Source organism: Nycticebus coucang, chromosome 15, assembly GCF_027406575.1.
Source record: "Nycticebus coucang isolate mNycCou1 chromosome 15, mNycCou1.pri, whole genome shotgun sequence".
Classification (NCBI taxonomy): domain Eukaryota; kingdom Metazoa; phylum Chordata; class Mammalia; order Primates; family Lorisidae; genus Nycticebus; species Nycticebus coucang.
Window position 1 is genome coordinate 64355758 of NC_069794.1, and position 14557 is coordinate 64370314.

A 14557-nucleotide genomic window follows, 5' to 3' on the forward strand; every position below is an offset into this window, starting at 1 on the left:
TGTGCCAGGCACTGTTCTAGACCCCCTCAAAAGAAAAAAAAGAGATAAGAGGCAGCAAACACGAATTCTGAGGGAGAGGAAAGGGGTAGTTGAGGAAGAGGTTAAGGGGACTGAGAAGCTTGAGGTGATAGGGGCTGTGCCTTAGGCCTCCTTTTCAGCCTCTTCACCAAAATCCTCCTCTTGTGCAGTGGCATCCTGGTACTGCTGATACTCAGACACGAGTCGTTCATGTTGCTCTCAGCCTCGATGAATTCCATCTCATCCATGGCAGTGAACTGCTCTGAGATGCACTTGAAGAGCTCCTGGATGGCTGTGCTGTTGAAATGAAGGTGACTGTCATCTTGAGGCCACCAGGTGGGATGTCACAGACAGCTGTCTTGACATTGTTGGGGATCTGTTCGATGAAGTAGCTGCTATTCTTGTTCTGCACATCGAACATCTGCTCATCTACCTCCTTCATGGACATCTGTCCATGGAAGACAGCAGCCATGGTGAGGTATCCTCCATGGTGGGGGTCACAGGCAGCCATCATGTTCTTGGCATCAAAGACCTGCTGGGTGAGTTCTGGCACAGTGAGAGCCCGATACTGCTGGCTTCCACAGCTGGTGAGAGGGGCAAAGCCAGGCATGAAGAAGTGGAGACGTGGAAGGGCACCATGTTGACTGCCAGCTTGCAGAGGTCAGCGTTGAGCTGGCCAGGGAAACGGAGGCAGGTGGTGACACCACTCATGGTGGCTGAGACAAAGTGGTTCAGGTCCCCATAAGTTGCCGTGGTCAACTTTAGGGTACGGAAGCAGATGTCATAAAGGGCCTCGCTGTTAATCCAGTAGGTCTCATCAGTGTTCTCTACCAACTGATGGACAGAAAGGGTGGCATTATAGGGCTCACCCACGGCATCAGACATTTTGGGTGAAGGCACCACACTGAAGGTATTCACGATGCGGTCAAGACACTCTTCTCGGATCTTGCTGATAAGGAGTGTACCCATCCAGAATCTGTGCCCCCACCCAGCAAGTGGGTCAGCTGGAAGCCCTGCAGCAGTCACAGCTCTCTGCCTCCTTCCGTACCATATCCAGGACTGAATCAACCAGCTCAGCCCCTTCTCCAGAGTGGCCCTTGGTCCAGTTGTTGCCTGCCCCAGACTGACCAAAAACAAAGTTGTCTGGTCTGAAGATTTGCCCAAAAGGAGCTGAGCAAACAGAGTCCATGGTTCCAGGTTCTAGATCCACCAGGATAGCACGAAGAACGCATTTGCCACCTGTGGCTTCACTGCAGTACACAGAGATTTGGTCTAGCTGCAGATCGCTGTTCCCGTGGTAGGTACCAGTGGGTGGATGCCGTGGTCATCGCTGATCGCCCCCCAGAACTTGGCACTGATTTTGTTGCCACACTGACCGGCCTGGATGTGCACGATTTCCCTCATAGTTAAAATTTATTGTTTTTGCTCGCCTCGAGGTGTTTACCAGGCAGATTATCTTTCTGCTGGTCGCAGGCTAAAAGAATGGAACATGCCCCAAAAGCTGGAGCAGTGAGGTCTGAACAGGCAGACAGGAAGGTTCTGAGAGGGAGAAAGAATAGGGGAAGGCATGGGAGGGAAGCCTGGCAGGGCGGGCGCGCCTGCACTGGGGCCGGGAGGTGGGAGAACTGACATTCAGGTTCTTAATCCGCTCTGAAGACGACTTCTATTAGCAAGACCACACAGACATGCAAAAATAGATTTTTTTTTTTTTTAAGTTAGGACTTGTGCAGGCTACAAAAACAACTTAATAGCAATTACCTCAGGGAAGAAAATGAGCCGAGTTTTAAATTTTTAATAGTCAGAGGACAAGCCTTTAAAATTTAAGAAGCGAGGGGTGGTGTCAGTGGCTCAAAGGAGTAGGGCACAGGCCCCATATGCTGGAGGTGGTGGGTTCAAACCCAGCTCCGCCCTGGCCAAAAACTGCAAAATAAATAAAATTTAGGAAGCGATGCTTTTCAGCTTTATAATGCTTTCTTTTTTTAAGCTTAGGAACTCAACTTGATCTTTCATTCTTCTGTGCCACTGGGTGTGTGATAATTGAGGTGTTAAAGGGAATTCTGTTTGCCCAGAAGCTGGGTCCGGTCCTGTTCCAACTCCGCAGCAGCCTCATTTGTCACCTTCTTTGACAGCGAGAAGGGCTAGAGCAGAGTGTGAGCTCTGAAGGTGGCTCAGTGAGACAAGGGAAGAAAACATTGCAATTCTATACATGTTTATTTTTCCGAAAAAATCAGGAAAAAACTAAGCTCTATTAATAAATAATGCATAAACAGCACTGGTCCCTTCACAGGGCCTCTACAGTGTGTCACATTTCTTGTTAGTCAAGGAACCTATCCTGAGAGAAAACCAATTCCTCAGGGGGTTGAGGGTGACACCGTTCCTCTTTTGCATATTGCAATGATGGATGGCAGTTTACACATGTCAGGTAGAGTGGATTTATGGATTATGTTATCTAGTCTTAACCAAGCTCGTCATCACAGAATGGACAGGTGGCTGGAGAAGATGTCTGCAGAGATGTTAGTGGGATGTAGTAGTGACAGGCGAGCGTAAGTGAACAAAACGGCCACAGCCACAGCTTTGCTTTCACAACTGCTCCTTTGTCAGTCAAGGAATTAAGTAGCTGTATAGACCCAAACTTATACCCACTATCACTAATGATGTCCCTCCTTTGCCTGTGTTATGGCTTGAGATATTAGCTAATAAGTGTAAGAAGCCATCATGATTCTAAAAAGACAATAAAGATGTCTGCAATCTTTTTCACTTATCTAAAATCATGTTCTATTCAAGGCAATATCTTTAAAGATGTTAATTAGTATAATGGAATGCGCTTAAAAGCTTCTTTTGAGATTTCTTACTTAGTAGTGAAAAAAAAAAAGCTGCATGCAACTGTGGGAAATACTTATTCTACTGCAATAAAACAGCTGAAATAATGCACACACACAAAATACAGTGACAAGGCTTTTAATACACTGACAAGTTCCAAATTTATATTACCGTTCCAAATGCCTTCCCCATAACTCCTGACTGGTTTCTTGACTGCACTTGGGATATCTAGGCTTCTGCTCCTTCACTTGCCCAAACTGACTTCCTGATTGTAACAGAGGTAAAGGCCTGAAAAAAGGCAAAAAGGGCAAAATGGGCTGAAAAGGGGCAAAATGTCCCTCCTTTCTGGGAATGAAAAGCTCCATTCCTGCCCAAGGCCAGCAATTACAGGGGCAGAGAAGGGTTCTTTGTGCTTTGTTTTCTAGTATCTTAAACCAGAGGAAATGGCTCAATGGAATTATCTGGCAAAGGTCATGGAATCGTCTTCTGGGGAGATAAGGTTGACCAGGATCACCAACCATAGTTAAACAGCGTTAGCTTGAAGCTGAAAAATCCCCTTAAAAACTCTGCATTTCTGCTTAAAAGGGGTGGAGGGTATCGATTCTTCAAAATGAGAATCTGACATCCTCCTCATTTGCTGGCAAATCAACAAACTTCTCTTTCCTTTTTCCTCAAGCCACTTGTCCTTGTTCTTTATTTGGCCTCTGGGACAAGTCCTGAACTTTTGGTAACACTACCTCTATCTCCTGCCTTCGCCCAAACATCTCCCCCTTAAATGGCTATTACCCTCTTCAAGTGCTTAGGTTAAAACCACAGTATACCTCATCTCCTTTCCTCTTACCCTGTACCCAAATCTCTCAGTACATCTTTGGTTTCACATCAAGATACATCCCAGATCCTTCACTGTCTTACCCCACCTTTTCAGTCCATCTCTCATCTGGACCATTGACGCTGTCCCCTGTTCTTGCCTTGCTATGTTGTATTATGTTCTTCCTGGTGGCCCAGAGAAATCACTTTAAACCTAAGTCAAGTCATTCCATGCTGAAACCCTCCAGTGGCTTCCTGCCTTGCTCGCAATAAAATCCATAATACTCTAACCCCTAAAACCCTCTGTGACCTTCCCTAGGCTGCCCTCTGCCCCTTGTCCTACTGACTATCCTTCTCTGCATGGGCACACTGACCTCCTGTGCTTCAGCCACAACCAGCAGGCTCTTTTCTGCTGCTCCCTCTGTGGTTGGCTCTTCTTCAAAGTACAGATAATGCATGGCTCATGGCCTTAAAACACCTCCTTAGAGGTGGTCGTCACCTCCTCAGAGAGGTCTTTCTTATCACCTGAAAAGGCTCGTCTATTACTTCCTGTCCCAGGAGACTGTTGAACTTCTTTTTTTTTTTTTTTAACAGAACTCACCATTGACATACATTTGATTTTTTAGAATTTGCTTGTTGACTGTCATCTCTTATAGGAATGTTGTCAAAACCACATGGGGGTTTCATTCTAGGTCCATGTGCTGGCACAAAGATCCAATTATTAATCGAGACAGAGAAAATTGCCAAGAAAGAAAGGAGTTTTGAATTCAACAGACATCTTGTCAGGAGAATGAGAGAAGCTGCCTCAAATCTGTCTCTTTCAAGCCTTGGGGCACATGGTGGTATATCTCATGGGGGGCTGTTGTGCACTGGGGCAGTTGTGGGATATGGTGAATCTTGGGGTCGGGAGGTTGGCTCAGAAGACTTCAGAATCTCAGCTCCTTTGTCTCATAGGAAAGTCACCATTTCTGGCAATAAGTCAAGTAGTTAGGGAGAGGGAGTTATGGGAAAGAATTATATAGAGGCCGCTAAAATTTGTTCAGTGATGGGCTGGTTATGGGAACACAGCTCCATGAAAACTTAGTTTTGTTAATTACCTCCTTAGCGCCTAGAACAGTGATTGGCTCATGCCAAGAAATCCTTTATGAATGATTGAGTGCAATTAATATTCATTTTTACCCAGCAACTATTGCCAGTAGATGCAAAGAAAACATTAAAGAAACAAGTATGGAAACCAATCAAGTAGTACTTATTTTATAGGCGGGTGAAATATGGATGGAGCTTCTGCTTTGGTAATAAATCACACAAAATGCTCCCCTTTGGTGAACCAATTATAGAAAAGCATGCCAAAAAAGATGTGTTCTCAATTGTAAATAACTTCTCTACTAGAAACAATGTTCTCATGGAAGAATTGTTTATGATAACATGTGATGGAGTGGTTGCTTTGATGGGATTCAAAGAGGATGCTGGATGGGAGTACAGAGATAGCATCACTCAGGAAATTTATTTGCCTCGTAATAATTCATAGGCCAACTACTGCTACAGAACTCAAGTCAGAAGAGCTCAATGAGCCAGAGGAGATCACACATGTAATTAATCTGATTTTTAAATGTGAGAGAGCTGTATGAAATGTGAGGCTCTTTGAAACACCTCACACCAAGAAAGAGAATAATCATGAAGATCCTGGGCCATAGACAATCTTGCAGTTATCTATTCTTACAAAAGGACAAGTGCTTCAAATTTCTGACCTTTTCTTGTAGTGACAAGTGGCTGTTAACAGTCTGCTCTCTAGAATCCACTTTGAAAAGAAAAAAAAGTGCAATTATATTTTTTTCTTCATGAGATAGGTGGTGTTTTAACAATGAGTGAGGGAGTTAGGAGATTTTCTTTTTCTTTGAAAGTAACTTATTCATTGAAGAGAACATTATGAAAAGGGATACTTGGAAATATTTCTATTGTTCTGTGCATTTATTACCTCAAATGATATGAGGAAGTCACCTATAAAAACTTCCGTTTCTTTATGGTGAAGACAGTCGAAAAGATAAATTTCTAATCTCTTTTGCAATTTTCTAAAAGAATAGTTTCAGTGAGTTCTCACTCATTTGTCAAAAATCTTCCAATGCGTATTTTAAAAATCGAGATATAATTTGCATATTATAAAATTCTTCCCTTTATAGAATATAATTCAGTGGTTTTAAATTTATTTGCAGGCTGGGCTTGGTGGCTCACACCTGTAATCCTAGCACTCTGGGAGGCAGATGGATTGCCTGAGCTCAGGAGTTTGAGACCAGCCTGAGTAAGAGCAAGACGCTATCTCTAAAAAAAAATTAGCTGGATGTCATGGTGGGTGCCTGTAGTCCCATCTACTTGGAAGGCTGAGGCCAGAGGATCACTTGAGCCCAAGAGTTTGAGGTTGCTGTGAGCTATGACACCACAGCACTCTACCCAGGGTGACAGAGTGAGACTGTCTCAAAAAAAAAATTTTTTTTTTTTAGTTGCAAAGTTGCGCACCCACCACCACTATCTAATTCCAGAATGTTTTCATCATCTCAACCAGTGAGTGTTGAAGAGTAACTCATTAACAATAGAAAAGATAGAAATTTAGTGGGAAAATTTTATTTTATGATTTTTTTAATTTATTTATTTTTATTGTTAAGTCGTAGCTGTGTACATTAGTGCAATCAAGGGGTACAATGTGCGGGTTTCATATACAATCTGAAATTTTCTCATCAAACTGTTCAACGTAGCCTTCATGGCATTTTCTTAGTTACTGTATGTAGGCATTTGTATTCTGCATTTAGTAAGTTTCGCCTGTACCCATTCTAAGATGCACCGTTAGTGGGAAAATTTTAGTAAGAGCCTTTGGGTTATTTGAGAATAAGATTAAATATTGAGTACTGTGATTTAGAAAATGCAATTGATGTGATATTTTACCACTGGGATCTATAAATCTTTGTACTATTTCCTTTTCAGCAATGACAATCATTAGATCCAAAAAATCCAAGTAAACTTAGAATCTTTTAGCTCACAGTTTTAAGCTAAGATTTTAAGAAAGATAACCACATTTAATTACACTGTGCTCACTAAAAATATTGCTGTTGATGATTGATTTTTGTGAAAGCAAAAGTTTTGTTTGTATTATTGATAGACATTATTATCCCAAAGATGACGGGGATGACTAAATAATAGAAAGGAGAGTTTTATTGGTGATAACACTTTGCAAATTGGGAAGAAATAATCTCTGGCATAAACTGAAGATGCTCTCTCTTGGAAGAAGGAAAGAGACAGGTTGTTTTTTATATCTCACAGGGTCTGTATTACACAATAGAGTCATACATATTCAGCGTATTTGGGGGGAAAGCTATACATATGTATGAAGGGTGTCAAGCTCATGCACAATGGGTAAACATATATGAAAAACTGCTTTGAAGGGTGGACTACGTGCTGGGGAGAGTGCCTAGCTTCCCGAAGGGAGTACTTCGAAGATGACCAAAGTGATATTCAGCAACGAGGTATGTAGCACTTATTCTCAAACTTAATTGTTGGACCCCCATGTGTTAACAGATATCCCTTGTTCTCTTTGGGGTGGGATTTTAGCATTAAAATGAGATGGAATTTGCCTCCTTACAACAAAAGGTGAATGGTTGGACATAAGGACAGTTTGTGTGTAGCCTCTGTAAGTTGCTGAAAGTGGTTTGAGGCCGGCAGCTGCTTAGCAGGAAAGAATGTCTGTAAGGCCAGTCCGCTGTCCCATTAGAGTTGTAGAGGTATAATAGTCTGGGTAGTAAATCAGAGTTAGGTAGGGTATGACAATTTGCCTTATAGCTCCTATCATTAGGGAGTATAGCAAGAGTATAGTTTTTCTTGTAGACTTAGAAACTTAGGAAGTTGCCATGCCAGTGGAGTCCTGAACTCTCCGTGATAGGTAACTTCTGTTTCCTTAACCTTAGGGTCTGTCTTAAAGGGGCATCTGTTTTGGTCTCTCAGATGAAAAATAAGATTACATTATTCTAAAACATTTATTTCATCTTTGTATGTCCTATTAAAATTTTATTTTGGACTATGCTTTGTAATGTTTATACTGTAATAATATATTAGAAAAAGTATCAAAATTTTAAATTAAGAAATATACATATAGGAATTTGTGCTCAAAATGATTTTTTGGTGGGATTCACTTTGAAAAGATTTTATAGCTCACTGATGGGGGATTACCTGTGTTCACATATAATTCCCTGACATAGTATTTGAAATAGTCTGGGTCAACTTTATGAGAGGGTCTAAGTGTATTTAGTGTCTAGGTTTTACCTATAGAGATCAGGGCATTTTTAGCAGACAGATTCTGGTATAAATGGCAACCCGGATTCAGATGTGGCTAACCTTTATTACACATGTACTGCCTGCCAGTCACAATGTAAAGTACACTCAGTTTATTCCACGATTACAGAAAACGTGCAGTGGGGAATATTAACTCACTTCACAGATGAAGAGACTCTGAGTGAAGTGATTTTCCCAAAGCTGCACAAATAGTGTGGATGATTCAAACCCAGAACTTCTGACTCGAAGCCTGGATTCCTCCTACCCCTCTATGCAGCAGGTGGTATTAAGAGTGCAGAATTAGGGTTGGTATCCTAGCTCTGGCATTTACTGAGTGACCTTAGGCAAGTTACTTAACTCAGTGCCTCAGTTTCCTCATATGTTAAACAATGCCTTACAGAATTGTTCAGAGGATTAAATGATGTTCAAAGGGCTTGTGATAGGGCTGACTCATAGGAAGCACTCAGTATATATTGACTACTGTTATCATCGTTTCTCATTTCCCCAAATTTGGCTCTCTAACTAGATTACAATCCTTTTGAGAATCAATATCTGATTTCTTCTCCTCTCCTCTTGTCTGCTGCTTTTTTTCCCTTCCTTATCTCCATCTCTAAGGCATAGTGCCTGGCTCAGAGATGATGATGCTCAAGGTGTTTATTAATTATCATTTCAGTTCACCTAAACTTTTCAGCCAATAAATATTAATTGAGTACCACCATGGGGGAAGCCTACCAGCCACAGCTTTCAAGTCCTTCATCTTCTGTGTCACTTAAGTCCTCACTACAACCTTAAATTGGAAGAACTATCATGTCCCTTTATTCACCAAAGAAACTGAGACTTACCAAAATAAGGGACAGAGGTCACATAGCTAGCTGGGAGTGGAAATGGGGTTGCAAAGTAGGCATTCTGACTTAGGGTCTGTGCCTTTTCAGCTACCCCTGTGATGGGGTCCAGGTGTGGAGGTGAATGTTTCTGCTTACATTGTAACAGAGGAAAAGGTCTGAAAAAGGGCAAAATGTTTTATGACTTGTCTCTTTAACACTCCCCATCCCTTTTGGGAATTAAAACTTGTATTTCTGCCTTGCTGAAGGCCAGTAATCAAAGATTCTTTGTTTCCTAGTATCTTGAACCACGGGAGAGGGCTCAATAGAATTGTCTGGAGGTCATGAGATCATTTTCACTGGAGATAAGGTTGGTCAAACCACAAACTATATTAAACTACAATAGTTCAAAGCCTGATCACAAAGACCCGAGCTCAGCTTCTGAACCCACCCACCTCCCTTTTTAAAAAGCCCTGTATTTCTGCTTAAAGGCAGGAAGACAGTCTTTTGAGATGCTAGTCTGATGCCCTCCTCACTTGTTGGCAATTTAATAAACTTCTCTTTCCTTTTTCTCAAACCATTTGTTCTCTTTCTTCCTTCTCATGGATTTGGTCTGGGAGACAAGTACCGGACCTTTGGTAACAACACAGTAACCTTAAAAGTTTGTCTTTCCTTGGGGTAATTCAAGTCCAATCTTAGATCTATTTTTCAAAGACTTAAACACATTATAACTCATTGAGCAAATGGCATACTTGTTATTTCTTGACAAAATATTTTAATTAATTTATTTGGCACTACTCAGAGATCATATGCTATTTGGTAAGCATTCCATTATCATTAAGGAGCAGCTAATTGACAACTCATTTAAGGGATTACACACTTAACTAATCTGATGATTTTTAATTCTGGTTAAGTTGAAGTGTACAGAGTTGCATAAATCATGAGTAGAGTTGTCCTGATAAACAAAGCTTTCAGTTTTCCCCCTGTTGGTCAAAGGTGAAGTGGAGACCTACCTGCCTCCTCATTTGGAAGTGCCTGCCCTGCTGGAGACACCAGGCCAATGATCATTTCAGAGTGGAGGGTGGGGAGGGGCACAGACCTCCTTAGTCATGTCTTTTGCCTTTTTCCACAATAAAAGACCATTTCTTAGAGAACAAAAGTCTTTTCTGTTGGCTGTCTTTTGATAGAGCCTCATTTTTTAATCAAGTAAACAAATTCATATTAAGAAAAAGTCTGAACATTGGGGAAATTTTGTGGCTCCTGGATTCAGAAGGAGAGTTTTGTAGGGATCTTACACAGCTCTAGCAGCCTCCAAGTTTGCATGTTACTTATGGGAACCAGTCCTACACAGAAGGTCTTTTCTGACTTCGCTAAGAGGGATTTAGTCTCCTGACCATCACCGGAACTTGGGAGCACCACCTATAGTACTTTCTAGTACCTATAATCTCCATTGCTTCTTTCTATATTCCTGCAAATGTGATTCTTCTGTCTTATAAAAACCATTCCCCTCAACCAGCTGCTCCTGACAGCTGCCACTCCGTTTGACTACTTCTTTCCACTCCTTGATTCTTCCTACTATTGGTCTTTATTTGTTGCCTGGTAGACTCATTAGCATCCTCTCTTGAGATTTTTACTTCCTTAGGAGGCAGGAGCTATCAACCTGCTCCAAGGGCAGCTTGCCTAAGGCCTTACTGTACTTGGGCTGCTCCTCTGGCTCTAGAGTTGAGTTACCCTCTGCTTTAAGTAGCAAAGATAATCAATATTTCCAATCACATCATTCAACTTTCAGATGACAAGCATCATGACAATTTACCACATCCATCCACCTTCCTGCCCCCCTTCTCTACAAATGAGAGCCAGAGGAAGTAAAGAGCATAACCCCCACTGTCTACCTCTGACTCCTGGGCCAAAAGCTGCGGTTTCTGTGACTCTCTGGGAAAGGGCAGGGAGCCCTGTGCTCTTTGATGGGCCCTTGCTTGTTGAATTTCCCCGTGTGATTCATCATCGGACAGTTGCAAGCCGGGGAAGCCTGGAGAGGCTCGGTGCAGGCTTGCCCCTTCCCTGGTCTCTGCTCTACCTGTCTGTTCAGATGAGAAATCTGTGAGGCATGTCTCCCTCTGTACCCTGTATAGCACTCACCAATTGCAGCTGCTCACAGAACGTGGATGATTGATGATGGTGTTAATCTGAGTAATAACAGACATTTTGGGCCTGGTCTCAAAGAAGCATCTCGGTACTGGGCTATGGATGCCTGTGTCCCACAGAGCAGGAAGAAACCAGCTAATGGCTAACTGCAGATATTGGGACCAGGATGGCCCAGTTTAAAATGTTCCTTCCTTTAGAAACAAAAAGTAAATCCAACAAGAAGCAAACAAGTCTTCACAAAAGTTGCAGTATCAGGCCTTTTTAAAAGAGGCACCAACTGTGTCAGCTGCAGAAGCTTTTGAGCCAAAGGATAGTTTTGTATTGTGGAGCCAAAACAATGATTATTTATTGAGAGCTTATGGAATGTCAGCTTTTTATGTGTGTTGATATAACTTACCAATTTGGAGAGAAGGAGACTGAGCTTCTGAGAAGTGGAATTACTTGCTCAAGTCAAATAGTGCTACGGGCTTTGTGCCTCTCTAAAGTTTATATGTTGAAGCCCTAACTCCAATGTTAGAAATTTTGGAGGTGATTAGGTTTAGATAGGGTCATGAGGGTGGGGTCCTCACAATGGGAGTCATGTCCTCGCAGGAGCAGAAGAGAGACCAGAACTCTCTCTTTCCACTATGCAAGGACAGAGTGAGAAGGCATCAACTACAAATTAGAAAGTGGGCCCTGGGGTGTTAGCACCTTGATCTTGGACTTCCAAGTTTCCAGAACTGTAAGAAGTACATTTCTGCCAGGTGTGGTGGCTCAGGCCTGTAATCCTAGCACTCTGGGAGGCTGAGGCAGGCAGATTGATTGAGCTCACAAGTTCGAGACCAGACTGAGCAAGAGCAAGACTCTATCTCTAAAAATAGCTGGCTATTGTGGCAGGTACCTGGAGCCCCAGCTACTGGGGAGGCGGAGGCAAGATGATCACCTGAGACCAGGAATTTGAGGTTGCTGTGAGCTATGACACCATAGCATTCTACCAAGGGTAACAAGTGAGACTGTGTCTCAAAAACAAAACAAAACAAAACAAACAAACAAAAAAAAATGAAAAGAAAAGAAATTAAATTTTTGCTGTCTAAACCACCCAGTCTGTAGTATTTTGTTATAGCAGCACAAACCGACCAACTCACATAGTAAGTAACTATTTCTTGGCTTCCAGAGTTGAACCAGGTCTGGTGACATCAATAGCCATAACCTTGCTATCTGCAGCCTCATTTTGTCCCATCATTGCCTCTCTTTGGGTTCTGTAAAGGAGTCCCTTTAATGCTAATATGGCAGGGAAGTCTGTGCTTCCATCTGCCTTCATTCCCTCCTCAGTACTTCCTTGGCAGACCCTTGGTGAGGGTCTTTGATCTGACCCGGTAATGAGTCACAGTGAGACTGTGAGAGCCACCCCTATCAGCCCCAGACATGGTGATGCTGAACGTATCCCCCTGTGAGATCCAGAAGGATCTGCACTGCCCCCTCACCTGGAGCCAGGCCTCTGGGGAGACAAAGGCCAAAGGCTCTGGCCTTTGGAGGAAGGAGAGAGCTCACAAGGAGAAGGGCCTTCTGGATGCCCCGGGGAGGACGACTCCATGGGACTGACAGGTGATTTGCCCTGTTGTCTGGGCCCTAGGAGTTCTCACGGCCAACTGAGAGCAAGACTTCCTTTCTAGGAATGGACTGTACCTCAAGCCTTCCCTGATATCGTGGATATAACTTTAGGAAGAAAACCACAGAGGGACTTAAGTGGGGTGGGTTTTATCTTTTTTCAGGTATCGCCTATAGAACAGAGACAGAGTCAAGTTTTTACTGCACTAAGGGGAACCAGTCACCAGACAGCCAAAAGTGTAGAGAAGGCAGAGTACTAAGAGCAGGCAAAATAACACACCAGAAATAATAACAAACATGAACAATATAATATGTATAATAGTAACAAAAACATACCAGGCATCCTAGCAGATTCCTTTGCACATGAGGGACCTTTCAGGGCAGAGCTTGTCCTCCTTGGTACTGGAGGACTTTCCTGTGGGAAGAAGAGGCTCCATTGAACCCACTGGAGATGGACCAGGGTGATGGGTATAGGGACCCTAAGAGTAGGGCGATACCTGAAGACTGATAGGAACTGCATACATGCCCATGACTTTGATTTAAGTTACTTGCCTCACACACAAAGTAGCATAGTACCAGTCCTTGCTAGACATTTAATGTCAGCTTCTGTTATGGGTTGAACTGTGTCCTCCAAAAAGATGTCCTAACCCTCAATGCCTCACCATGGGACCTAATTTGGAAATAGGGTAATTTCAGATGTAATGAGCTAAGATGAGGTCTAAATGGGGCATACTGGCGCTCTTGATTCAATATGACCAGGGTGCTTATAGGAAGAGGAGAACAGATGTACACACGCTGGCGGGGTTGGGCGTGTTGGCGGGGGAGAGGGTGGTGGTGCTATTCGATGCCAGAGGCAGGGACTGAAGTGTTGAGTACAAGACAACTGTCCTTTGACAGTTCAAAGGACGCCAGGGAATGCTGACAACCCCCACAAGCTGGAGAGAGGCCAGGAAGGATTCTCCCCACAGGTGCCAGAGTGAGTGGGGCTCTGTCAATGCCTTGATTTTGGATTTCTGGGCTTCAGAACTGTGAGACAACACATTTCTGTTGTTTTAAGCCATCAAGTTCATGGTCCTTTGTTGGGGAATTCCTAGAAAATGAATGCAGCTGCTATCCTCTGCTTAGTTCCTAGCTCAGCCTTGAGGGGCTCCTTCTAGACCCCCTTCCAAGATGACACCCATATTTCCCTGATGCCAGATGCAGCTCTTTTTACTGTGACCTGGTGCACGTACAGGTGCTTGTGTGAGGTATGGGAGTATAAGGGAAAAACAGAATTCTGTTTTCAGACAGCATAGAAGTTAGCCACATAAAAAAGCCCTTGGAGAAACAGAAAATAAGTATGGGTGCTGATGTGGAGAAATTGAAACCCTTCTGTTGAAGGTAATGTAAATAGTGCACCCACTTTGGAAAACAGCATGGAGGTTACTCAAAAATATTAAAAATGGGGGCGACGCCTGTGGCTCAGTCGGTAAGGCGCCGGCCCCATATACCGAGGGTGATGGTTTCAAACCCGGCCCCGGCCAAACTGCAACCAAAAAATAGCCAGGCGTTGTGGTGGGCGCCTGTAGTCCCAGCTACTCGGGAGGCTGAGGCAAGATAATCGCTTAAGCCCAGGAGTTGGAGGTTGCTGTGAGCTGTGTGAGGCCACGGCACTCTACCGAGGGCCATAAGTGAGACTCTGTCTCTACAAAAAAAAATACATATATATATTAAAAATGAGACTGAACAATGAGCCCTCTTGGCGGCCTGTTGAGTCCCCCAAGCATGAAAATAAAGGAAAAATATTGAGTCCCTTCAAGGGAAATCTCAGGTATCTAGCCAGCCTTGAAAAGTTAAGTGAGCAACATACTTTTTAAAATAATCACAATAGTGTCTCCCAAGGGTCCAGAGTCAAAAGGCGTTTTGGTTCCTTATAGAAACTAAAAGATAATGTCTTTTTTATGTTTTGCTTTAGGTAGGGTAGGGTACCGTAGCATCATAGATCAAAGCAACCTCAAACTCTTGGGCTCAAGTGATCTTCTTACCTCATTCTCCCAAGTAGCTGG

General features: G+C 43.1%; 1 pseudogene; it reads right to left on the reverse strand.

Annotated features, from left to right (window-relative positions):
- Positions 1 to 141: 141 nt before the first annotated feature.
- On the reverse strand, positions 142 to 1422 carry LOC128566602 (tubulin beta chain-like; annotated as a pseudogene).
- Between the last annotated feature and the right edge of the window lie 13135 nt (positions 1423 to 14557).